The sequence below is a fragment of the Lissotriton helveticus genome (assembly GCF_964261635.1).
Source record: "Lissotriton helveticus chromosome 1_1 unlocalized genomic scaffold, aLisHel1.1 SUPER_1_unloc_31, whole genome shotgun sequence".
In the NCBI taxonomy this organism is placed as follows: domain Eukaryota; kingdom Metazoa; phylum Chordata; class Amphibia; order Caudata; family Salamandridae; genus Lissotriton; species Lissotriton helveticus.
This window is the reverse complement of record NW_027611672.1, coordinates 2,333,797-2,359,908: the sequence shown is the minus strand read 5'-3', so window position 1 is coordinate 2,359,908 and position 26,112 is coordinate 2,333,797. Positions and strand designations below refer to the sequence as shown.

The window sequence follows — 26,112 nt, the reverse complement described above, 5'->3', positions numbered from 1 at the left end:
CAAAATTTGGGTTACAGCTACAGTACATTTAACAGACCCAGTAGAATCCAGATTTGGAATATCATTAGCCATATCTTGTTCTTCAAGTAAGTTGTCAAAGCCCAACACAGGTTCATATTTGCAATTAAAATCCCCTCCTACTACTACTTGGGCATTTGGACCTAGAGAATCTAAGAGGGAATCTAGATGTTCTATAACCTTAGATTCTTTATTTACTGGGTACGGCCTATTGTAAATGTTTATTAAATATAGAATTTCTTTTTCCCTTGTCACCACTTTTAACCCCAGTAGATCAGGGGAATGGGTTATCAATGGGGTAATTTCTATTTCTAAATTTATTCTAACCCAGATCACCAGACCCCCTGACGCCCTCCCTCTTACTGAGGGAATTGCGTCACAATAGAAGGTTTTGTACCCAAGTCTGTGGGGGGTTTCTAGGGCCCAGGTCTCTAGATGAAGGATAATATCGTAGTCCTCAATGTAGGTACACCAAACTAGATCACGAAGATTCCTAGCTAGCCCTGCTATGTTCCATGATATTAGTCTTACTGATAAATTATCTTTGGGACCAGATAGGAATACATTCAGTAGTTCCTCTTGTGTGGAATTATCATCCAGTGAAACAGATGCGATATTTAGTACTTCCAGTGAGGTGTTTCTGGAAATTGGTCTCTCAGACACAGTCCTATCAATACGACATGTACTGGCCTCTCCTAAGGTACCAATATTATCACTAGCACAATTAAGAAACTTTTCCCTTGCTAAAGCCATTGGAATACAGCCTAATACAGACTTATCATCATGATTCAATAAGGGCGCTACTATCTGGGCAAACTCGAGCTCTAAATTAATTGTATTAGGTTTATCTACTTGTGTAATTAAAGGTGGTCCCAACCCAGAGCTCTCGGTTAATGCAAGTCAATCATTCTGATCCAACGCACTCAGTGCCTGATACCTGTTGTGCGTTGTGATCTCAAAGACTGGACTTTTGTCAAAGCTAAAAGGCCTAGATGGTGTGTTATATTGAGGGACCTTAGCTAGATGGCTATAAAAGTATTCCAAAGGGTGCACGCCCACACTATTCTCACTCTGCCTCAAAGATGCTGCTCTAAGAAGCACAGTCGCAACATGCTGTGGGTGCCTAAAATTAATGATGACACAATCACCCCTACAGGTTTTCCTGGCATTTCCGATCCACGGAACCCGTCTAGTTGTCAATATCTGGTCCGAGTAGTTTATCGGAAATCCACAATTCTTGTTCAGCCAGGAGACAGTTTTATGTTTAAGTGAATCGTGAGATTCCTGGCGGGAAATGGACTCTATAGGGTCTAGAGGTGGGACATTGGAGAGTACCACCACATATGGTTCACAATCTGGTGGGAGATTAATTGGGCGGATTTTCTTTACTGGGATCGGTAGGCCCCTTTTTAGGTCTCGCCCTGCGATTGCAGGCCAAAGGCCTGCTGTCGCAGAGCGAGACTATTGTAATCATTCTGGCTTTCAAGGACTGAAAGGGAGAGGACAAGAGACTGGCACGCGCACACACGCAGCAGCCTGCCGGGATCAGGTTGCGCGCGTCAACGCGCGCTCCATTCCGGCAGGCTCTTCACAACACATGCACAACACACATACAGCCCCCCCCCACGCATATACACACACACATACATACAGAACCCTCCCCCAGCATACACACACGCACGCACACACATACACAGAGAACCCCCGGCGCTTACACACACATCCCCTACCTCATCTCGGCGTCTTCGCACTCCCTTGCCCCCGCTCCTCTGGTGCGCGCGCACCACTAGTTTCAATTCCCGCGTCGGCTCCTCTGTGGTGCGCGCGCACCACAGGTTTCTATTCCGTGTTTATTTAAACAGCCAATCAGGAGACAGAACTCCTTTCAGACATGCTCCCTCTCTGGTCCGCTATCATTTTAACTGCACGGTGCGTCATGTTTACCTTTGTCTAGTCCTTCTTTTATGTCTTTGTCTCTACACCCTTCCATCAGTTAATCTTTAGAGTAGAGCTTTTCTTGTGAACTTGTACCCCAGAAGTTCCTGTTGAAAAGGTTTACTGTAGTCACTCCGAGTCATAAATTAAATAAACCCTTTTCTAAACAACCCTCGCTTGGTTTAAATAATCAAGTCCAAACAGAGGTGGCAGCCATGTTTTGGCATTTCCAAACTTAAGTCCGCAGATTATGAAACTTGTGATTCAACAAGTCAGAAAGCTTACGGAAAGAATCCGCTAATGCAATGACGGTTCTCCTCTGCGCTAACAGTGGGCGGCTAATGGTGGACACCAAATAAAGTAAAAGTAAAGTCCACATTTGTAAAGCGCACAATCACCCGTAAGGGTCTCTAGGCGCTGGGGCCGTCGGGAAGATTAAGCGAGCTATTGCCCAGAGTCACATGGTGCTGGGCTAACCTGCCGCCGGAGCCGGGGATCGAACCCTGGTCCCCAGATTCCAGCGTCAGTCGCCCTGGCCGCGGCGCCACACCTCTTCCACACTAATAGATCTAGTGCTTGTTGTTTTTACGATTACTGAGTGAGAAAGTGCAAGGTTTCCTGTTTTGCCTGTGATAGCTGCAGATAACTTTGAGTGTCAGCGACAGGAAACTCGCATCACTTCTGCAATGCAACCCAACAGAAACCGATGAGTTCTTTCACTAGAGGCACAACGCAGAGCAGCTAGAAAAGCCCCAGCCTTGCTCACATGGAAGGCACGGTGGAGAAAAGCTCCGAAGAGCCCCCAGTGTCCATGACGCAGGAATGCGCCCAGAACATTCAGGAGGTCGTAGAGAGCTCAGGAGGGGATAGACTGTCTTTTGATGACGCCGGCCTGTCGTTGCTTCTTCAGAATGGCCTGGAGAACCTTCGGTTGGAGAACTCACTCACGGATGTGGTACTCTGTGTGGAGAGCAAGGAATTCTGTTGCCACTGGGTGGTCCTGGCTGCAGCCAGCAATTATTTAAGGTGGGTTGTCCCTGGTTTCTTACTTTTTTGTAGAATGTTGTAGTGATTGGTGATTTAAGTAGGAGCATTCAATTTCATAACATATTTCATATTCATTTGAACGTAAATTATCCGCTAATGGCTACAAAAAGGTCGTTACAGGCTGCGCCTGAAACAATTTACCCGTAAGGTATTAAATAAATAAATAAATCGTCCAGAAGCATTGTAACAAGTTTGACCTCCACTGTTTCCGTAGTCTCTCTCGAAATATGATACTTCGCCGTTATTTCCTGATGCTTCATAATAAGGAAGAACCCGCTGCCTGTTTGAAGGAGGATGTTGGTCACTGTACATTCCTGGGGCGCTCACCGCTTCGATAAGACGATAAGCATGAGGCTGCTCTTATCTGTGTTAAACAGGGCTTCAGCTGTGGAACTTTAACCTTCTTTAAACAAAGTATTTTGGGTTTGTCAGGAATAGTTAACTTTTTATGAAAGGCCTAGAGAACATCTGACGAAGACTTAAAACGTTTTTATCAATACTCATGTAGGTGAAAACTTTGTTTCCTTGCCTACGTCGAGAACAATAGCAGGTTTATGAATATTTGGGGAGCCCTTGCTAGGAGCACGCACAGCCTCTTTGGTATCCCGGTGTAGCAGCTGTGGTTTAAAGAGCCTGCAATGAGGGGGCTCCTAGTTGATGACCTACCACAGACATGGGGCCCCTCAGGACCCAAGATCCCGGTGCCACTGCGCCCGCTGCACCAATGGAAGCTACAACCCCGGCTAGCAGCACGTAGGAACAAGCATTTACAATGCAACGGTCTCGCCTTTGCAAAAGTTAGCGCTTTTGGCATTGTAAATGACAAATGTTTTATTTATGTGTTGGTTTTGGAAACAGATAAATAAATGGCATTGTCATGAGCAGTAGAGAGTGAGTAGTAGAGAGTGAGTAGTAGAGAGAGTAGTAGAGAGAGTAATAGTGAGTAGTAGAGAGAGTAGTAGTGAGTAGTAGAGAGTGAGTAGAGAGTAGTAAGTGAGTAGTAGAGTGTGTAGTAGAGAGTAGTGAGTGTGTAGTAGAGAGTAGTGAGTGTGTAGTAGAGACTAGTGAGTGTGTAGTAGAGAGTGTGTAGTAGAGAGTGTGTAGTAGAGAGTGTGTAGTAGAGAGTGTGTAGTAGAGAGTGTGTAGTAGAGAGTGAGCAGTAGAGACTAGTGAGTGTGTAGTAGAGTGGTGAGTGTGTAGTAGAGTGGTGAGTGTGTAGTAGAGTGTGTAGTAGAGTGTGTAGGAGAATGTGTAGTAGGGAGTGTAGTAGAGTGTGTAGTAGAGAGTGTGTAGTAGAGAGTAGTGAGTGTGTAGTAGAGAGTGTGTAATACAGAATGTGAAGTAGAGAGATTGAAGTAGAGAGATTGAAGTAGAGAGATTGAGGTAGAGAGATTGAATTAGAGAGATTGAATTAGAGAGATTGAGGTAGAGAGATTGAAGTAGAGAGTGTGGAGTAGAGAGTGTGGAGTAGAGAGTGTGGAGTAGAGAGTGGAGAGTCTGTAGTAGAGTGTAGTAGAAAGTAGTGAGTGTGTAGTAGAGTAGTAGAGAATGTGTAGTAGAGTAGTAGAGAGTAGTAGAGGGTGTGTAGTAGAGTGTGTAGTAGAGCGTGTGTGTAGCAGAGTGTGTAGTAGAGTGTAGTAGAGTGTGTAGTAGAGTGTGTAGTAGAGTGTGTAGTAGAGTGTGTAGTAGAGTGTGTAGTAGAGTGTGTAGTAGAGTGTGTAGTAGAGAGTGTAGTAAGTAGTGACTGTAGTAGATAGTGTGTAGTAGAGAGTGTCTAGTATAGAGTGTGTCGAAGAGAGTAGTGGCTGTAGTAGTGAGTGTGTAGTGAGTGTGTAGTAGAGTGTGTAGTAGAGAGTAGTGACTGTAGTAGAGAGTGTGTAGTAGTGTGTAGTAGAGAGTAGTGACTGTAGTAGAGTGTGTAGTACAGTGTGTAGTAGAGAGTAGTGACTGTAGTAGATAGTGTGTAGTAGAGAGTGTCTAGTATAGAGTGTGTCGAAGAGAGTAGTGGCTGTAGTAGTGAGTGTGTAGTGAGTGTGTAGTAGAGAGTAGTGACTGTAGTAGAGAGTGGGTAGTAGTGTGTAGTAGAGAGTAGTGACTGTAGTAGAGTGTGTAGTACAGTGTGTAGTAGAGAGTAGCGACTGTAGTAGAGAGTGTGTAGTAGAGTGTGTAGTAGAGAGTAGAGTGCGTAGCAGAGAGTAGTGACTGTAGTAGAGAGTGTGTAGTAGAGTGTGTAGTAGAGAGTGTGTAGTAGAGTGTAGTAGAGAGTAGAGTGCGTAGCAGAGAGTAGTGACTGTAGTAGAGAGTGTGTAGCAGAATGTGTAGTAGAGAGTAGTGACTGTAGTAGGGAGTGTGTAGTAGAGAGTAGTGACTGTAGTAGAGAGTGTGTAGTAGAGAGTGTGTAGTAGAGAGTGTGCAGTGATTTGAGTTTTACATCAAATTAAAAACGGGAACGGAACAAACTCATCCTATACATTATTGTGGTAGGTGCCCACGCATATAGGGTTAAATGATGCGTTAGATGCCACAGGTCCCACCAACACGCTTCCTTTATGATAGGAGAATGCCCAACATCGCGGAGATTTGCTCTCTGCTCTTCCCGGATATTTGTATTTTCAAATGTATAATGTTATCCTGCTAAACGAAGACGATGCTCAAACTATAAAAGAAGAGGGTTTCACAGATATGTTAGTCCTTCCGGGCAAACGAAATGACCCAAAGAAAGATCAAGTGACAGTTTAGAGCTCCAAGTGAGTCTTAATAAAATCAGTGTCTGGAACGCATAGCATCAAAAAACGAGCGGGGCATCAAACTGCAGTGTCATTCAATCAAATCTTCAAGGCTTCTGAGCGCTAGCCGAGAATTATTTTTTGTGAAGCACTAATCACTGTGGAAGGTGCCCCTGCTATCCCAGATGTGAGAAGTCAGTCTGATATGAAAATAAGCAGTATTTGGAATGAATGTATTTGGCAGGGGGAAGGTGGGGCGGCGCAAGACCGTACTGACGAGTGAACAGGAGCCATTTTGTACCGAGTGATTCTGCCTGTGTGCATGTAGACAAACCAGGCAGCAGCATGAGCATGTGATTCGGTAAAATAACAAGCATTTACAATGCAATGGTTTTGCCTTTGTTAAAGTTAGAGCTATTGGCATTGCTCTTGACACTCTGAAGCTCCACTCTGCATTCTGAAGCTCCACTCTGCACTCTGAAGCTCCACTCTGCACTCTGAAGCTCCACTCTGCACTCTGAAGCTCCACTCTGAAGCTCCACTCTGAAGCTCCACTCTGAAGCTCCACTCTGAAGCTCCACTCTGAAGCTGCACTCTGAAGCTCCACTCTGCACTCTGAAGCTCCACTCTGAATCTGCACTCTGAATCTGCACTCTGCACTATGAAGCTCCACTCTGAAGCTCCACTCTGCACTCTGAAGCTCCACTCTGAAGCTCCACTCTGAAGCTCCACTCTGAAGCTCCACTCTGAAGCTCCACTCTGAAGCTCCACTCTGAAGCTCCACTCTGCACTCTGAAGCTCCACTCTGAAGCTCCACTCTGCACTCTGAAGCTCCACTCTGAAGCTCCACTCTGCACTCTGAAGCTCCACTCCACTCTGAAGCTCCACTCCGAAGCTCCACTCCGAAGCTCCACTCCGAAGCTCCACTCTGAAGCTCCACTCTGAAGCTGCACTCTGAATCTGCACTCTGAATCTGCACTCTGAATCTGCACTCTGAATCTGCACTCTGAAGCTCCACTCTGAAGCTCCACTCTGAAGCTCCACTCTGAAGCTCCACTCTGAAGCTCCACTCTGAAGCTCCACTCTGCACTCTGAAGCTCCACTCTGAAGCTCCACTCTGAAGCTCCACTCTGAAGCTCCACTCTGAAGCTCCACTCTGAAGCTCCACTCTGAAGCTCCACTCTGCACTCTGAAGCTCCACTCTGAAGCTCCGCTCTGAAGCTCCGCTCTGAAGCTCCGCTCTGAAGCTCCACTCTGAAGCTCCACTCTGAAGCTCCACTCTGAAGCTCCACTCTGAAGCTCCACTCTGCACTCTGAAGCTCCACTCTGAAGCTCCACTCTGCACTCTGAAGCTCCACTCTGAATCTGCACTCTGAAGCTCCACTCTGCACTCTGAAGCTCCACTCTGAATCTGCACTCTGAAGCTCCACTCTGCACTCTGAAGCTCCACTCTGAAGCTCCACTCTGCACTCTGAAGCTCCACTCTGAAGCTCCACTCTGCACTCTGAAGCTCCACTCTGCACTCTGAAGCTCCACTCTGAAGCTCCACTCTGAAGCTCCGCTCTGAAGCTCCGCTCTGAAGCTCCGCTCTGAAGCTCCACTCTGAAGCTCCACTCTGAAGCTCCACTCTGCACTCTGAAGCTCCACTCTGAAGCTCCACTCTGCACTCTGAAGCTCCACTCTGAAGCTCCACTCTGCACTCTGAAGCTCCACTCTGAAGCTCCACTCTGCAGTCTGAAGCTCCACTCTGAATCTGCACTCTGAATCTGCACTCTGAAGCTCCACTCTGCACTCTGAAGCTCCACTCTGCACTCTGAAGCTCCACTCTGCACTCTGAAGCTCCACTCTGCACTCTGAAGCTCCACTCTGAAGCTCCACTCTGCACTCTGAAGCTCCACTCTGCACTCTGAAGCTCCACTCTGCACTCTGAAGCTCCACTCTGAAGCTCCACTCTGCACTCTGAAGCTCCACTCTGAAGCTCCACTCTGCACTCTGAAGCTCCACTCTGAAGCTCCGCTCTGAAGCTCCACTCTGAAGCTCCACTCTGAAGCTCCACTCTGAAGCTCCACTCTGCACTCTGAAGCTCCACTCTGAAGCTCCACTCTGCACTCTGAAGCTCCACTCTGAAGCTCCACTCTGCACTCTGAAGCTCCACTCTGAAGCTCCACTCTGCACTCTGAAGCTCCACTCTGAAGCTCCACTCTGCACTCTGAATCTGCACTCTGAATCTGCACTCTGAATCTGCACTCTGAAGCTCCACTCTGCACTCTGAAGCTCCACTCTGCACTCTGAAGCTCCACTCTGAAGCTCCACTCTGAAGCTCCACTCTGCACTCTGAAGCTCCACTCTGAAGCTCCACTCTGCACTCTGAAGCTCCACTCTGAAGCTCCACTCTGCACTCTGAAGCTCCACTCTGAAGCTCCACTCTGAAGCTCCACTCTGAAGCTCCACTCTGAAGCTCCACTCTGAAGCTCCACTCTGAAGCTCCACTCTGAAGCTCCACTCTGAAGCTCCACTCTGCACTCTGAAGCTCCACTCTGAAGCTCCACTCTGCACTCTGAAGCTCCACTCTGAAGCTCCACTCTGAAGCTCCACTCTGAAGCTCCACTCTGAAGCTCCACTCTGAAGCTCCACTCTGAAGCTCCACTCTGAAGCTCCACTCTGCACTCTGAAGCTCCACTCTGCACTCTGAAGCTCCACTCTGAAGCTCCACTCTGCACTCTGAAGCTCCACTCTGCACTCTGAAGCTCCACTTTGCACTCTGAAGCTCCACTCTGAAGCTCCACTCTGAAGCTCCACTCTGCACTCTGAAGCTCCACTCTGCACTCTGAAGCTCCACTCTGCACTCTGAAGCTCCACTCTGCACTCTGAAGCTCCACTCTGAAGCTCCACTCTGAAGCTCCACTCTGCACTCTGAAGCTCCACTCTGAAGCTCCACTCTGCACTCTGAAGCTCCACTCTGCACTCTGAAGCTCCACTCTGAAGCTCCACTCGGAAGCTCCACTCTGAAGCTCCACTCGGAAGCTCCACTCTGAAGCTCCACTCTGAAGCTCCACTCTGAAGCTCCACTCTGCACTCTGAAGCTCCACTCTGAAGCTCCACTCTGAAGCTCCACTCTGCACTCTGAAGCTCCACTCTGCACTCTGAAGCTCCACTCTGAAGCTCCACTCTGCACTCTGAAGCTCCACTCTGCACTCTGAAGCTCCACTTTGCACTCTGAAGCTCCACTCTGAAGCTCCACTCTGCACTCTGAAGCTCCACTCTGCACTCTGAAGCTCCACTCTGAAGCTCCACTCTGAAGCTCCACTCTGAAGCTCCACTCTGAAGCTCCACTCTGCACTTCCACTCTGCACTCTGAAGCTCCACTCTGAAGCTCCACTCTGCACTCTGAAGCTCCACTCTGAAGCTCCACTCTGCACTCTGAAGCTCCACTCTGAAGCTCCACTCTGAAGCTCCACTCTGAAGCTCCACTCTGAAGCTCCACTCTGAAGCTCCACTCTGAAGCTCCACTCTGCACTCTGAAGCTCCACTCTGAAGCTCCACTCTGAAGCTCCACTCTGAAGCTCCACTCTGCACTCTGAAGCTCCACTCGGAAGCTCCACTCTGAAGCTCCACTCTGAAGCTCCACTCGGAAGCTCCACTCTGAAGCTCCACTCTGAAGCTCCACTCTGAAGCTCCACTCGGAAGCTCCACTCTGAAGCTCCACTCTGAAGCTCCACTCGGAAGCTCCACTCGGAAGCTCCACTCGGAAGCTCCACTCGGAAGGGGCAAAGATCAGAGCATCACGGAACTAAAACAAATATAAACAAGGCAGTGAGTGCAGCACCGCCTTAGCAGTGGGATAGCAGCCTTGATAACATCGGAGCAGCCCCTGCGCCCGGCCTCAAAACAATAAAGGCAACTCTAGAATGCAGATTTACCTGTATCCCGCAAGTGATGTACGCAGATGGGAAAGAAACAAATAGCAACCTTGGAGAGCTGGCGGGGCAGGCAAACACAGCATCGGGAGACGCAATATAAATAAAATAACAGCTAGTATCAAATTATACAAAAGCCCAACGTAACGAATTGCTCAAAAAAGTCAAACATCATGTGTACATGAAGACGCAATATAAATAAAAAAAAAAAACAGCCACCAACAGATTAAAGAAAAGCCCCTCCATAGCGGATCGGTAAATAAACTCCAAACGCATCTGTTTATGCAGCATCACACAACCCACATGCCCGTAATATTAAACAAAAAAGTCCAGAGGCAATAATTATCAAGAAATAAAGATTATTTCAAAGTTACCTTGGCGGGGCTTGCTGGGCTTGCTTGTGTGCTTCCCAGAGAGACAGGAGATTGGGAAACACGCGCGTGCGCGGCCGGCGCCGATCGCTTTCCAGAGCGTGCGCGTGACATCTCCTGTCTCCTGGGAAGCATAGCCGATGACTATAGTATCGCGCCTGCGCGATGCGCATATGGCTTCGCCATATGCATCGCAGGCGCGAGACCTAAAAAGCGGGCAAAGAAACCCCCCTCCATACACACACACCCCGCCCTCGCACTCACTCCAAAGCTTCAGCTGTCTACAATGCGTGCATGTCTTCAGCCACACAGGCAGTAAACATATATAAGTATATATGCAGACTGCGCTCAGGAACCAACTCCCATTACTGCTTCCAACACAGTTTTACTTGCATTTTGGGAGATGATTTAAGCTTGCGGATGCTTTTCATCTGGAAAAAACGTTTACAATGGCACGTTAATAGCACACCTCCTGGAGTTACCGATCGGTTAGCAGAGTTCACGGGTAGCCGGATAGGTCTAAAGTTAAGAGCAATGACGGAAACTTAGCCCTGCAGGGAGAACATCTCAACAGTCCGAGAACAGCGAGGGTTATAAATACATACCTAAGCTGGGGCTGCATGGCTGTAAACTGACCCTAGGTAACCTGTCGTTCAAAGGGTGACTTACATGTCGTGTGGAGCAGGGTCAATGCCACTTGAGTATGCTGAGACACGTATGTCTGTGTGTGTTTTTTTACTTCTGGGAAAGTGAAAGTCCGAGAACGCCTTATGGAAACTGGTAAAGGATTCCCTGTTCGTCAGCCCGGGAAACCCAGAGGACTTGTGTAGACTGGAGAATGTATCCCATGTTAAGTATCAAGACGGGTCGTTTAGACTATGATAAACCATTTGTAACAAAAGCGACAACATTTTTAAGATTATCTGTTCAGTGTTCCCCATTTGTAACTTAGACCACTTGAATCGGAGTTCCCGTTGTTTTTCCTTTTTAAAATTCAGTTAAATGCAAAAGCGGTAGTGAGCTATGCATAACTTATGGAGACTCCTGGGGAGTTGGAGTGATGCAAAGCTCTTGAGAGAACAACCTTATTAACTCAGCTAAATAGAGTAGTGTATAGATTGGTGGAGGGAACAACGCCTATGCCTCACCTACGCCTCAGGTGCTTTGACTGCTAGTTCCTGGTGGTTGAGTTGGTCACTTCATTAGTAATGGAGCAGGAGGCGAGCTGACCCTGCGACGAGGTTTTGTTGGGTTGTGAAGAGCTATTCAAGCAATCTTTAGGCCCTGTGTGACACTATGTTAGAGTCTTATCTAGGAGTAGGATGCTCGCATTTGGTAAATATTAACCACCTTTGTTTCAGAGAATGTCTTCTCCCTGTGTAAAATACCTCTCGTGCATTGTATAATTTTCTGCAAGCAGCATTTACTTTTGACAAGTTATGTGTTGATTGCACATGTCAAACTTGGGCGTCCTTGGCACTGACTTCGATAATGAAAACACAGGTGAAAAAAAGGCTTGCTTTTTCTCCGTGTGCAGCTAATGAAGAATGTCTGGATTGGTGCTATTTGCTCACTACTTTCAACTTGCACTCAGTGACACTTTGTCCATATTGTTGTTTGGAGTTGTTTAACTCTGCAAACGAAGTGCTACACTCTGGAATATCTAGCCTCTTCAAGCAGTAATTTGGAAGGCCACAAAATAATATTTTCTAGATATGACTATGATAGTAGCTAATGTAGGAAGGTGATGCCAGGAAAGTTCTTTTATTGCTGGTTGCTGGTGGAAAAATCTGGCCTTAGCAACTTCCACAACTTTGCGGTTAGTGTAAAAAATTGATTAAGTATTGTTATCCATAGCTACTGGTTTAAGTTTTGTTCAGGTACCGTAAATCTACTTATTGACCATCAGCATGTAATTGGTGCATGCTGCTTTTGACAGAACTATTGTTGAGTTGGAGATTGGTGGCAGGTTATTGCTCGCTGTAGCTGCTGTGGAATACAAGGGTGAGTTTCGCAGAGCATTCCGAACCAAGTTCGTTCCTGCACAGGACACCCTGTCCTCACTTGAAAGCTGCAGCATTCTTGCTTTTCACAACTAAACAACTGCTTCATTTTAACTGGGAGTAAAGTTGTCTGCCTCAATTGGCACTTGAGGAAGAGTTGCTTGTTTATCTCTTTTTGTAATATTCTTTTGGATTTCCAAACTACATATTAGTCTGAAATGGCATTTATAGCTTTCTGGGTGTCCAGGCTGCTCCGTTGGATTGATCTTTGACGTGAATTCCTAGGAGTGTTTGAACTGCATGCCAAAGCTGGATTGTCCCTTGATGGTGGTAAGCTTGGATTCTGAAGTTAGTTTGTCTGGTGGAAAGTGATAGGGTATAGGATAGTTTGTTTTAGCAGCTTTGATTTTTAGCAAGCTTGATCCTTTCCAGCTTGTTATCCTTTCTTTATACCCTGATTTACTGTTTACTTCTGAGATCAAACTTTGGGAGTAGGAGTCTGAAGTCTTTGGTCCTGTTCAGATGGTTGCCTTTGGGTCCACCACTTGAACTGTTAATACTGCCAGGGATGGGTCAAACAGAGTGTGAGTTTCTATTCAGAGGTCTTTTCATAAGAACTTTACATTGATGTTCCTGGTAAATGTAAAGAAATTTGCAAAACAAAACCAAAAACTGCTAATGTGTGTGGCAAATCTTAACATTTCGATTTTAATTAAATATGAGGTCTGGAACTTCTTTTACTGTATGGGAACCGTGGGCCACCTTCTCACATGGCAGATTGCATTACGTGCCCCCCTCACGTTTTAAAAAAAAATACCAAGCAATATATGCCTTCTGGTCACCTGTTAGTTATTATTAATGCAATGTTTTTTTACATTTCGTTGTACAAGCGTGTTAAATTCAAATCTTTATAGCATTGTAAGGTAAAAAACTATTATAGCACATCGATAAAGCAATAACTCCATTTCACTGAAAAAATAATAATAATCCTGAGTATATTTGTTCATTATTTGTTCATTATTAGCCATGACGTATCTTCAAAGCATGCAGTATCACAGTTATAATATATAAGAGAGTGCAATCTCCTATAAAAACCTGTCTCTAATTTCCTTATTACAGTCAAGTTGTGACTTTGTTAGTCATCTGTAATATAGAAATGATGTAGCTGTTTATCTGTAATAAGTTATTACTGTTGAGTTAATGCTTAATGCCTTCTGCTAGAGCCAAGAGCCAAAGTGAAAGGCAGGTCATGGATAGGGCTCCTGGTTTAATGGTATTCAGTTTTTTAACATTTCCCTCTGTATTCATCCATATTTATTTTTAAGCCATCTTATTGGTAGTTATCCATATTTATGTTGTGTTTTGCGAATAGTCATAAAACTGTATAGTTCCACATTTATTTAATTAATCAGCATGTTATTCAACAGATAAACATGCACTCCTACTTTGATACCTGTTGCATTTTACCATATTACCAGCCATATACAACAACAAGCATGTGCAATGCAATACGTCTCGCATTTGATAGAGTTGGAGCTATTGGCATTGTAAATGACAATGCCTTTTATTCATTTGTTTTGAAAACCTGCAAGCAGTGCATAAACATGCACTTTGTATGTATAGTCCTTGCTTACGAGAAGCAAGGCTGTCAGTAAAGGAGAATGCCAGCTTTGCTTCTCATAAGCAAGAGCTATAAGTACAAAGTTCTTGTTTACTCACAGCTTGCAGGTTTTCAAACGCATAAATAAAAGGCATTGTCATTTACAATGCCGATAGCTCAAACTTTTGCAAATGCGAGACCTATTGCATTGCAAATGCTTGTGGTTACTGGAGCCGTTTTGATCTGTGTACACTGGCCATCCAATTGGCTCATCTCCCTATGTTCAGCCGCACTTGCCCTTCCCACCTGTATCTTATGTGCAACATTAGCTGGTTGAACATCCTTTACCCTCAATTTTGGGCTGTCAGCGTTGGATAGCTGGTTTAAAAGGCTACCTAATCTAGATACTTCAGCTGTCAAGACATCTATTTTTGCCACTAGAGGCTTGACAGTAGATTCTAATTTAGCCTCAAGCATCTTAGCAATAATGTCCAAAAGATCAGAGTCCGTATTAATGCCACTATTTGTAATCATAGTCATAGTCATAGTCTCTTTGTGGCCAACAGTACTCTTCTGCGCTATGTTGAGCATTTTCTTATGATGTGTTCCTCCCCGCTTAGTCGTTATTTTCCTACATTTCCTCACCGCTCTCTTAGGTGGTGAGCGTCGTATTGAAGCATCCATAGATATATCTGGGGAATCCTCGTCTGTTATGTCCTGATCAACCACAAGCATATCAGGCGTTTCCACTATATGGGCATCAATAGTGACATCAGTGGAAGAGAAGGGGGCTGGGTTTAGATCACTACAGTCATCAATGGGAGTATTTGGTATCCCAGGCATATTGTCCCGTCCCAGTGATTTCCTTCTGTCGTTGTTGATTTTACTCACCATTTTGACTAGATAGTTATCCATAGTTCCTTTGGACTTTGCCATCAATAGCAACTAAGTACTGATCCCTGGAAGGCTTGTATCTTTTAGACCACGTCTAGGTATGTCTATGTACACAAGGTCCAAAATCTATAACGTTACATGTACTTCCTTAATAGAGTTGAAAAACATGAACTGTAATACAATATGCCATATAATCGTAAAAGTCTTACTTTTCAGGGGGGTGGCCCTGCCCTGCCTGGTTCTGCCCAGACTGCTCAGACTGCCCAGACTGCCTAGACTGCCCAGACTGCCCCGCCCTTGTCCTGGGCTTCTCCCGGCGCTCCCGCGACGCGGGAAGGCTCTCGGTCTTTTCAGCGCATTGTGGGCGTGTCCTCGGTCGGCTTCCTGGAGCCGAGGATCCTGGGTATTGTTGTTCTCCCCCTGCTCGGCAGCCGCGCTGAGGTTTTGAAGGCTGCGGCGGCGAGGGAAACCCAAGAAGAAAGCTATAGGGCGAAGTGGCAGCAAGAGTTCCAGGTAGGTGCCCCCGTATCACTTGAAACGCTCCCCTTATCAATGTCTCGGCTATGTTCTTAGCATTGGGGATTCTTAAGGGAAAGGCCTCCGGAAACCTAGTTGTGTAGTCCACTAGGACCAGGGCATAGGAATGTCCTTTTGCAGTGAGCTGTTGGGGTAGCACTAGTTTCTTTTAGATCACGGACTGCCTGCATCCTGAATCCAACAGCGCCCTTATTTGTCGTTGATTGACCGTTACCCTTACATAGATGGTCCCATCTCAGCGGTGTCCATCACGGCCTTAGGTATGTACCCCACCTCCATTGGTTCTTCAGGGGCCTTTCTTCTGGGACACAGTCTAGCGATATGGCCCCATTCGCCGCACTCGAAGCACTAGGGGCCTTTGAAAACTGATTCCTTTCTTATGGGTTTCCCTTTTGGCTGCTCTGGGCCGACTTTGACTATGGGTTTTGGTACTGCTGACATCTTTGTAGTTTTTTCTTGGTCCCAAGGGAGAGACCTAGGCTGCGCTCGGGAACAATTGGTGGCCATCTCTACGGCTTGTTGGGCAGTAAGGCCAGAATGTTGCTTAAGCCAACATTGGCTTCCGTATGGTAACGCTTCCAGAAACTGTTCCAAGTATATACTAGTCATTATCTCTTCTTTGGACCTACTTTCGGGTTTCAGCCACTTATCGGCTGTCATTTTTTTTTTTTTGTGAAAACCTTTATTGACATCAAAGGAAAGACAAATTCGAGGCCTACAACCAAGCCGGCCGGCCGCAATGTGTAAAATAGCCAGGAGTCATCAGGCAAATATTACATAATCAATCAACACAAATTAGAGGCCGTATAAGCGTAGAAGGGGAAAATTACAGAAACCAAAAGGCTAAAACACAGGAGTAAATAAGGCTTAATTTTATAATATGGGGAGAAGACATATGACAGGCTCACTTTCAATACGGAGGCATCCGATAACCCAAACCAATCCCAACATTAATAAGGGGGCAAGGGGGCAAAATATCGGGGGGACAATACAATGCATTCAAGAAAATCAGGATACGTGAGACACAATCAGCCCCTGAGCACTATCATCGTAACATGCCCGCCACCCAAGACACTACCAAGCCAAAACAGCGGGATCGGAAAAACAATGCATCAAAACCAGCCCGTCATAAGAACCTCTGGGACACAGGAAGGAAAAAACAAAAAAAGGGGGGGGGGGAACGAAGTGGGGAAGGGGAAGAGGAAGGGAGAGGAAAATGGAGGGAAGACAAAATAAAATAATAAAAGGAAAATAAGAAACTTAAGAAAAAACGAAAGGAAGAGGACACGCCGACACAGGCCCCCCGTGGCGGGAAGACAGGAGACAAAAGGAGTAACGGCCCAAGTGGGGGTATGGCAATCGGGGAGAAAAACAGCCGAGGCATAGCAGGAGGATGAACGACGCCACACCCCTCACCCGAAACACACCACCGGAGGTCGGGATAGACGCGGCTTCACGAAAAAGAGATACAAAAGGGCCATAGAACCAGAAGACAAACAAAAAATAGAACCCAACCCACCCGTCCCACCCTGCACCCCTGTAGAAGGCTATGGCCCACCCTTCAAACAGCGTGCCTGTCGCCCTAAACCAGAACCCGAAATATAGCGAGAAGTAAGAGAGAAGAAAGAGACAAAAAGGCAACAAAAGCGAAGAAAAGAATACAGGAGGGAGGAGATAAAGTCTACATTTGTAAAGCGCACAATCACCCGTAAGGGTCTCTAGGCGCTGGGGGCCGTCGGGAAGATTAAGCGAGCTATTGCCCAGAGTCACATGGTGCTGGGCTAACCTGCCGCCGGAGCCGGGGATCGAACCGTGGTCCCCAGATTCCAGCGTCAGTCGCCCTGGCCGCGGCGCCACACCTCTCCCCACTGTTGAGGAGCAGAATTACCATAATCCGAACGGGCGGCCGCAGCCCTCCGCCCAACCAAACAAGCACAATCAAACACAGACCAGGACGACACCCCATCACGTGCCACTAAACATTAGGAGAAGGGGACCTTCCATCTTTCAACGATTAAAAAGCAATCATGCTACTAAATCGTATACCGGGAATCAAACGGAAGTCGTACATTTCACCCCCAACCCTTTCGAGCGACAAACCCCACCCACCACACGGCAATGTAAAACCACATACTAAGTACTAAATCAGCATGTAATCGAGTGGAATGGTGACTCGCATAGTTACTTGGGGGATAGATAGGTCCACAAGGGAGCAATAGTTCAAACAGAAAGTATCGATGCATCAAATATCGCAGCACGAGCAATGAAAAACAGGAGTTCAGTTGCGCCACTGGAGCAGGCGAGGTGGCCCCCAATATAGACACAGGCAAAGTCGTCGAAGCAGGCACTGTCGGCAGTCCACCAATAGTTTCAGGCAACAATGTCAAACAGGGTCGCAGCACAGCATCCAAGTCCCCGGGGTCCGAACCTTGAAAAGCAGGGCGCCCCAAAGTTACCGACACAATAGACGATCTGCGATCAGTGGCGGAGACACTCAAGTCAATCGAGGGGGGCGAGGCAATGAAGTCTTCGAAACAAGAAGGCGACAAGAAGAAATGGCCGCCCAAAATGGCTGCAGAGCGTGGGGCATCCACCGAGACGCCCAGGGCCAGGGAAGCGTGTAGGGATCTCAGGGCTTCCAGGACATCTCTGACCGTCGGCTCACGTCCACCAGATCCGCTCCCCACACCAATAGGCAACACGGGCCCGCCGCCACAGGTTGAGTCTCGTTGCAGAAGGTCGGCCGCCATTTCGTGAATCAGCCCAATCGCCGCTCACCAAGACCCCCGGAAAAAACAGTTCTCAAATGTAGGACTTTACAAGCTCCGGGGGTCCCAGCAAGGGCGGCCTCGATGCCAAATGAATGTCCGCCCGAGACAGGTCTCCGCCAGCACCAGCACCGGTGCCCCAATCAAGCGGAGTCCGGGCCCCGAGGACCAGGGCCGCCGGACAAAGCAGCGGCGGGGAGAGACCCCCTCACAGACTCAGGTCCCCGGCCCTCTCACCCACGTCAGCCACGCGGCCACCAGGGCAGGCCCGGGTCAGGATCGCCGGGATCTTCGCACATCGGCTCCCAACACTGGTTCTCGCTCTCGGCCGGGGCCGAGAGCCGTCGGATCCCACCGGACAGGTCCCGGTCCAAGTCTCGCAGAGGCCCCGATCTCTCAGAGGCCACAACTCCGGAGCCACTGCACACCGAGACCCCGGGGTCGGATGGTAAGTACAAACAAGCCGTTATGTTTCCAATGCGCCAAAAATGTGTCGTCCCCGGACAGGATGAAAGACAGGATAGGCAATCAGGACGGAGGGCTGGTGGAGCCGAGCTAAAGGGCGACCATTACAGCCGCGAGCTAGGCTCCTCCCCCATCGGCTGTCATTTTTAACCAGAGATATAGAGTCTTGGGGTTTTCACCAGGAATTCCTTTTTCTTTCCTGAACCATACACGATAGGCCTCTGAATCTAATCCTAAGTGGTCCAGGATTATTTCTTTGATCTCTTGATATGGCGTCTTCCATCTGGCATTGGCCACCTGGTATGCAGCCTGAGCTTCCCCGGTTAACAATGGGGCCAGAAAGAAGGGCCATTTTTCTTCTGTCCAACCACAGGCCCGGGCTGCTCTTTCAAAGTTAGTCAGAAAGGCATCTGGATCCTCCCCTGCGTTGTATTTTTGTATTGATACTCCCGAGGGATGCATCGGGTGGCTCTTCGTTTCCCACCGGGTAAAGCACTGGGTTGTTGGACCGCCTTGTTTAAGCCTTCGATTTGGGCCGTAATGGTGTTCTTGAAAACTTCCCTGTCTGCTTGAGCCGACGTCATTTGTCTTTCTACCGCCCATACTAACTTTCTTGTCCCTTTATATTGTTGTATGATTTGGTCCATCTTCTGATGCGGGATGGAAGGGGGATATCCCACTTCTGACACCAGTTGTGGCGTGGGATCAAGAAGAGACCTAAGACCAGTTCGGGGTATGTAAAGTTTTATTTTGGAAAACGTCTTTTTATGTCGGGTTGTCAAGGTGTCTCTCTGAAAAGCTCTGGGGTCCGTGATGGCGTCTGGTTATGGTCTTGTTTCCAGATGGTTAAGAAGCAGACTTCAGGGGATTTTCCGTTCTTCCTAACTCCTAGTTGGACTCCGCCAGGGAAAAGAAACAGGTACAGATCGTCAGGATATGTACTCTATCTGGACTCTCCCACAGGGAACCGGACAAGTGCAGGGGACACCCATGCTAAGGTGCTAAACACTTTATTAAATGTGCGAGGGTGCAGAGGCGTGATTACTGGTGAGGAGGGGTATATTTACACGGTGAGGACAAAGAAAGGTTGGGCAGATTTTCTGGCAGACACGCGGCTACGGTTTAGAAGAACCCCGTCTTCCTACCCAGCCCGCCAAACGCTGCCGTACCTGTTGTAGCCACACTCCTCCCTCGGGAGTGTGGCACGGCGATTCATGGATCCAGTGGCCTCCTGGCTTACTCCTGTCGTCCTCGGGTTCGCCTCCAAAAGCTCCGTTCTCTGCTGCTCCGGGCCGCTCTCCCACTCTCGATCCTCGGTCGGTGATGTCACACGCCAGGACATCTTCCTCCGCGTTTTTACCCACTACGAATCCTGCGCCGGCATCCGGGGGCGGAGCTGCGTACTCGTTCGTCTTCCAGTTAAAGGGCCATCATCCAATTCGTCGGCTAGTTCCCAGGAACAGGCTTCTCCCCTGTTCCAGTAATGCTGATAATGAGGCAGAGAGGGGGAGGACGTCAGTTCACTACGCCACCACTCAACATTATCCGGTTCTTTTCCTCCCGTCCCCTGCCCAGTGTTACAGTGACCTTAATGCTGCAATTTGCATTTCATTACCATCATTTGCTTACTCTGGAGAATCTCCAGGGTGTAGGAGGTTTGCTGTTCCAGAGTTCTTTCTTCAGCTTCTGGGCAGTTATCACTCTGTGGCGATCTGTGGTCCTGTTTCTCTGCTCTTCTTGTAGTAGCTCTTATCAGAGCTTCATCCATCTGCCAACGATAATAAGATGCCAGGCATCACCCAGCACACAACACAGACTATGTTGGGCTACGTCGGCGCAGTTAGAGCGAGGATAAAGTTCTCCAGACCCATCAGGCTGTGAATGTAACCTAAGGGCTTAAGATGAAACGAAGAGCTTACCTCCTTCCTGAGTGGCTCCAGACTGCTGTGTGCAGACCCGATAGCTGGCAGCACCCTGGAGTATGTATGTATAAATCAGATTATGTTGGAAGTAACCTGCAATATAGTGGCAGGCAGCACCCTGCCATAGAGTAGGGTTTCTCATAGTGTTTTAATTACTGACACATTAATGGAGATTGTCTTTTAACAGGCAGAAGAACAACACTGACCACACATTTTTCTGGGTTTGTCTTTAAAATGACGTACACATTAGGAATGGCATTTCGTTCTGCTGGAATAATAACACAAGTTATCTTGCACTCTATGTTGTTGCATGAATTGTAGGCTGCAATAAATTCCATGTTTCATTCAAACAAGCTTTCTACAGGGCACATACACGATTTGCTGCTGTAGGAAATAATGCTCCTGTGTACTGTGACAGACTCAGAAATATTGAAAAACTTCATGATTTCTCTTTCAGTACTTCCTAGTAAAATCTTTCACTTTTTGACTCCTACATTTAGCAGAAACATAACTTAGTACCATTAAAATAGTTGTGATGGGGAACATCCATGTGGGGTTAGGACTGCCTCGACCAGAGAGCATGCTGACTTGGAGGAGTATGGAGTTGACCACATTGCCTGGTCCGGTGTGGAACCAAGCCAGCGATGCTTTGCTGCAGGCTCATTTGCCCTGATAGCTGGTCAACAGTTTGAGGAGGAGGAGGTGAAGAGCTGGCTAAGTGTGCCATGAGGCTGGCATTTCAGTACATACCTGAGAAGTGAGCTTTGATTCTATGTAGTGTTCCTCTTATACCACGTGCAATTCACCCTCTCCAAAGCCTCAAGAATTCCTGGGTGTGAAGGGCGGCTGATTCTGATTGGGTGCTTGATAGTTTTCCAGAAACTCATGTTCTTGATTGTTCATGTTTGTCAGTAGTTAATGAAACACTCCCAGGCGTTTTATCTCTTTAGTTGACACAAGCTGCAATAAAAGTTTCTTTCTCGTTACAAGAAAATATGAACGTCTGACGAGCCTCTGTCTGTCAAAGAATGGAAGGGCTGAGGAACTGTCATTCATCTCACTGCTAAGCAGAGCAGTGTCATGCTTCACCCTCACTCAGGCCTCTGATTTTAACTAACATCGCTTAGAACACTGGGACTTTAGAACCCATCCTTTTAATGAGAAAAACAAAACTACAAGTCCCATAAGCAATAGTGGTGGAAGGTATCACGCATGACCTGGGGCAACATCGATTCAGCACATCCAGTTCAATTTTTTAAGTATTTGACATAATATTGAATTTATAACCTTTGTTTTTATGGTCATGAGTCACCAGAATACTAAATACGTCTTTTATTTTCAGGGTCAATTAAGTAATGGTCACCAGCTTGGAGGCTCTGTTAATTCTTCAGTACTTGTCATTGATCTCCACGTGTGGCTGGTTTGCGTCTGCCCCCTGCATCGTTCCCGATAACTCGCACAGGTAAGGTGCTTGTAGCAGCAACATGATAACCCCATACTCGTCTGTAAGAAGTGCGCTCCGAGGCAGGTATCCGATCATGTTTGTGAAACAAGGAAGGGCCAATATCTGCTATGTACATTTGTTAAAATAAAACAGTCAAATCACATTATACTGTTCCGGAGGTTCAGTCCCAGTGCTTTTAAGACAAGTTGCCTTCACTCACCTGAAGGTGACATGCTTCATCATTGGGCTACACTCCTCTCCAGGCCGACGCTACAATGCCTGGCGGGCACCACAAGAGTGCACTTTGTCGTAGATCTTTTATTAAGTACGCCGGATGAGCCTAGCAGGACAGAGGATGTTGTGTCATAAGATGTGAGATTGGTGAAAGTCTAAATATAAGATCAACTATCGACCAGTTGCCACAATATAGTTAATGTGATCTTCCTGGTCCATGTTGAGATTAAAAACAGTGGCAGAGAAATTGAGGAACTAATGGCCCCTATCACTGTGTGAAAGTGTCGATCACCTATGGACCTGCTGGTAAGCTGGGGTCTATACTTCAGGTCAACCTTTTTCATGCCTTGTGTAGTCATGGAGCAATCTGTTGGCATTTCACCAGGACCAAATATGGGATAATGGGTAATGTGACCTAATCTTCTCCACAGCGTGAGGAGCTCTGTAACTCAAAGCCCTGCACCGTGCATTGGTGATAAGGTGCCTATTAACATCTTACTACCACAGGTGAGCACTGCCTAACAGGGTGCACTAGATACGGTAACCCTCCTAAAATTCAGGGCATATTGACTTATCCAATAGCGAGGACGCCGCATCAGAGGGCAACTGGTTTGAAATGCACATGCTACTTAGGGTGCCTGCGTTCAGTTAGAGATAATGTCTGTAGGACTGAACCTCCAGAACAGTATACTGTGAGTTGATTTATATGAAGAATGTGTATACTGGACTGTCATTTTCCTCGTCATCTCTTGTCCTATGTAAAATAAAACACAACACACCGGGAAGCCAACAAATCTATCATAAATGTAATGCAAAAATAGCAAAAGGCCAAGCAAACTAACAAGTGACAATTGTCTTTGCAATGGATGAGAGCATCCACCCTAAAGGAAGTTGGGGTATATAATGCTAATGCTCCCCATGTATTTTTATACACTTTTCTCCTAATACAAGTCAATGAAACATGAACACGTGATAGAAACAGTTACTGAAACGACACTAATGAGTAGGAGACAGGATCTTCTCTCGAGAGGAATGTGAGGAGTCCGTGAGGGACAGATAAAAGATTCACAGACAAGCTGCAGAATTCACTGTTTCTGAAAATAACACTTGTTTGTCAATATTCAATTTACTACAAGATGCAGGAAAGTGTGCAGATGGACATCAGTAAATAAAATGGTTCTGGGCCCTAATAGATTCATGTAACTTTGCAGGCATATTAAGGCGAACAGTCACATCAAATTAATATAAGAATATTGTAATTTGGTAATGTAATATATCAATGCACGTTGTGGCATTCATGTGTAACCAATTATCGGTATTAAAGAAACCAGTATATCCAGTTATGCTTTCTCAATTCCTTCTTCCTTGAGGCCACCACTGCTGCTAGCCAGCTGTATTCAGCGGTGCCTCCTGTGACCTGGAATCCTGCATTTAATCAATACCAAAGGTCATCAATGCTTCTAGCCAACTCCGGTCACTGGTGCCACTCGCACCCCACCACCCTAGGGCCTGTTATTTTTTTAGCCAGCTCCAGTCAGTAGTGGCCCCTTGGACCTGTATGTAAGCCTACTAGCCAGCTCCTGTTAGTACTGGCCCCTGGGACCTGTTATCATTCTAGCCAACTTGAGTCATTAGTAGCACCTTGGGACTAGTGATCATACTAACCAGCTTCAGTCAGTATTGGCTCCCTGAAACGCCTGACCCTGCACACTGGACCCGGTGGGTTCGCCGTGGCTGCGGACGGAGACCCCCCTCCCGAGCTGCGGAGGAGGCCCTGGACACACCGGGCACGGTCGCGGCCCTGAGGCACCTCTCCTCACCAGTGGGTCGGCGGTGCTGAGGCCTGACCGCGACCCCCAGCCTAGCGAACACCTCGCCCCGCCCGGGGGGGCAAGCTACTGAGTTGACGGCGGCCTAGAGGACGGTGGGGGCCAACCCCGCAGTAGAACGTCGAAAAGGCCCGACCGCCCGGTGTCATTGGAAGTGGCATTGGACCTGCGGCCCCGTCTTCCTGGACCCACCAACGCCCACTCAGTATCATTTGGCCAGCCCAGAACACCCGAGGACCCCAGCGGACCCCCCGCTCGGAGGCTGAAGACGACCTGGCATTGGTTGCACAATAGAATAACACGGGGCATCTGGCAAAAACGTCGTCGGCCGCCCACAAGGTGTGTGGAGTCAACCAAACTGTTGGTGGTTGTTGGCCCTGCACAACCACTACACTAACGTGTACGGGCACCACGGACACTGCTCGCCAGCACCCGAGCGCACACATCGCGCAGGTGGACAAGACGCCCTGCACATGTCCGGAGGGGTGAGAACCCGCACTGGCACCGGGGGAACTTTGCCGACGGGAAAAACGAACAAAACACTTCACAAGATGGCCGCGGACCAGGTGACCGCGAGATTGGACAGCGTTCTAGCCGCCATGGAACGCATGGAACAATCGCTCCAGCAGACAAGAACGTCCCTGGAGTCCAAAATAGACAGCGTTACCATAGACCTGACTCACCTACGTGATGACCACAAGAAGCTGTCTGATCGTACCAAAACGCTGGAGAGCACAGTGACGGACCTTGGACCCAAAGTCACGCAAACGGATAAACAGGTACAGGACCTTGTCGATAGAGTGGAATTCCTTGAAGAGCGCGCCGAGGATGCCGAAGGGAGGGCGAGACGCAACAACGTCAGGCTCGTGGGTGTCCCGGAAAAATGGGAAGGCCCTCGTCCTACCCAACGAGTTGAGGACTGGCTGCGAGAACTTCTACCTGAGGGCACGCTATCGGCTCAATTTGTGGTGGAACGTGCGCACCACGTGCCCACGAGACCTCATACCACAGGCGCCAACCCGAGGTCGCTACTCTTTAGAGTCATGAACTACCGGGACAGAGATGCGATCCTGAGAGAAACCAGGAGACTTGGGGAAGTCCACATCGAAAACACCACCGTGATGTTTTCCCCGGGCTACACCATCCAGGTGCAACGCCAAAGACACGACTTCCTGGACGTGAAACGACGTCTCCGCACCGAGGGCCTCAAGTACTCCCTCCTTTATCCAGCCAAACTGAGAGTAGAAGCGAAAGACAAGGCCTACTTCTTTAATACTCCTGAGGAGGTCAACGAATGGCTTGATAGTGGTATTACCTCAACGCCCAGACAGGCGCAAGGCTACGAGACGAGACCGCGACCACGCGGACAACGCCGCCGCCGCAGGAACAGGGAACAGGGAACTGGTCGTCCAGGAGAGCCGACGAGGCACTCCCCACCACCGGAACAGATGATCCAGGAACAACGTGATGCACTCCGGAGGGTCTCCCAACTGAGCGCCTCGCCGACCTCGGACGTGGCCCAAGCCCCCAGCCCAAGAGTGGAACCCAGCGATGACGAGGCAATCTACGGGATACCAGACTCCCAACAGTCGGTGGAATTACCGTTGGTCACGCCTCAAACAGCGGACATGCTACATTGAAAACGCACACGGAACACCATTCCAGACCCAGCCCAGGCGGCAGGAATGTGAACATTGTCCGGGCAGCTGCGGCGCAAATGAACCTACCAGCCGCTGCCCGTAATGTCCACCGCAGACCTGAGGACATGAGGCATGAACCTGCGCAATGAGTACCTATCCGGCTATAAAGCCACTGTCGGGGTGGATGGGATGCGAGAACACGCCGCAACACTGTACATTCTCTCCCACCCACCAACTGCCCGCATAGCTTGGGGATTGTCTGGCGCCAGAGACATGGTGGTAACGGCGCTCCTGACTCCCCACTGCTGGATGCGGTGGGCAGGTTACTCTGCAGCGCGCAAACGGGTTGCCTTTCTGGGTACTGATGTTGTTCATACGGCCCGGGGAAGGGCTTTGATCTTCCTTACTGTACACCTAATTGACTCGCCAGGACCGTGGGTAGCACACGATCCCCCTAGACTTGAATCGTTGTCCCTCTTCTCTAAAGAGTATGGACAGTGGCCCGTTACGCTGCTGCCCTTTTGGTATTTCAGGGAAGTCTCCCTACAGTTGGTTATTGTTATTCCATGTTTTTTCCCCCCTTTTCAATGTCTTCCTGATTAATCATGAGTGCAATGGGGGGAGTGGCCGGGGGAGAGTTGGCGATGGAGACTTTGTGGATGGGTGCTGGGCTGTGGTTGTGGGGGTGGGAGGGAAGAAAATGCTGATATATGATGACGGCGACTAAGATATGTACCTGGAATATACGGGGTATGCACACAC

General features: G+C 48.0%; 1 protein-coding gene across 1 annotated transcript in view; it reads left to right on the top strand.

Annotated features, from left to right (window-relative positions):
* Positions 1–26,112, top strand: part of LOC144805900 (uncharacterized) — a 70,787-nt gene that overhangs the window by 21,528 nt on the left and 23,147 nt on the right. Inside the window, exon 4 of the mRNA XM_078672377.1 lies at positions 21,546–21,665. The gene's annotated coding sequence lies outside the window, so the exon portion shown is untranslated. The remainder of the gene's footprint in view (positions 1–21,545; positions 21,666–26,112) is intronic.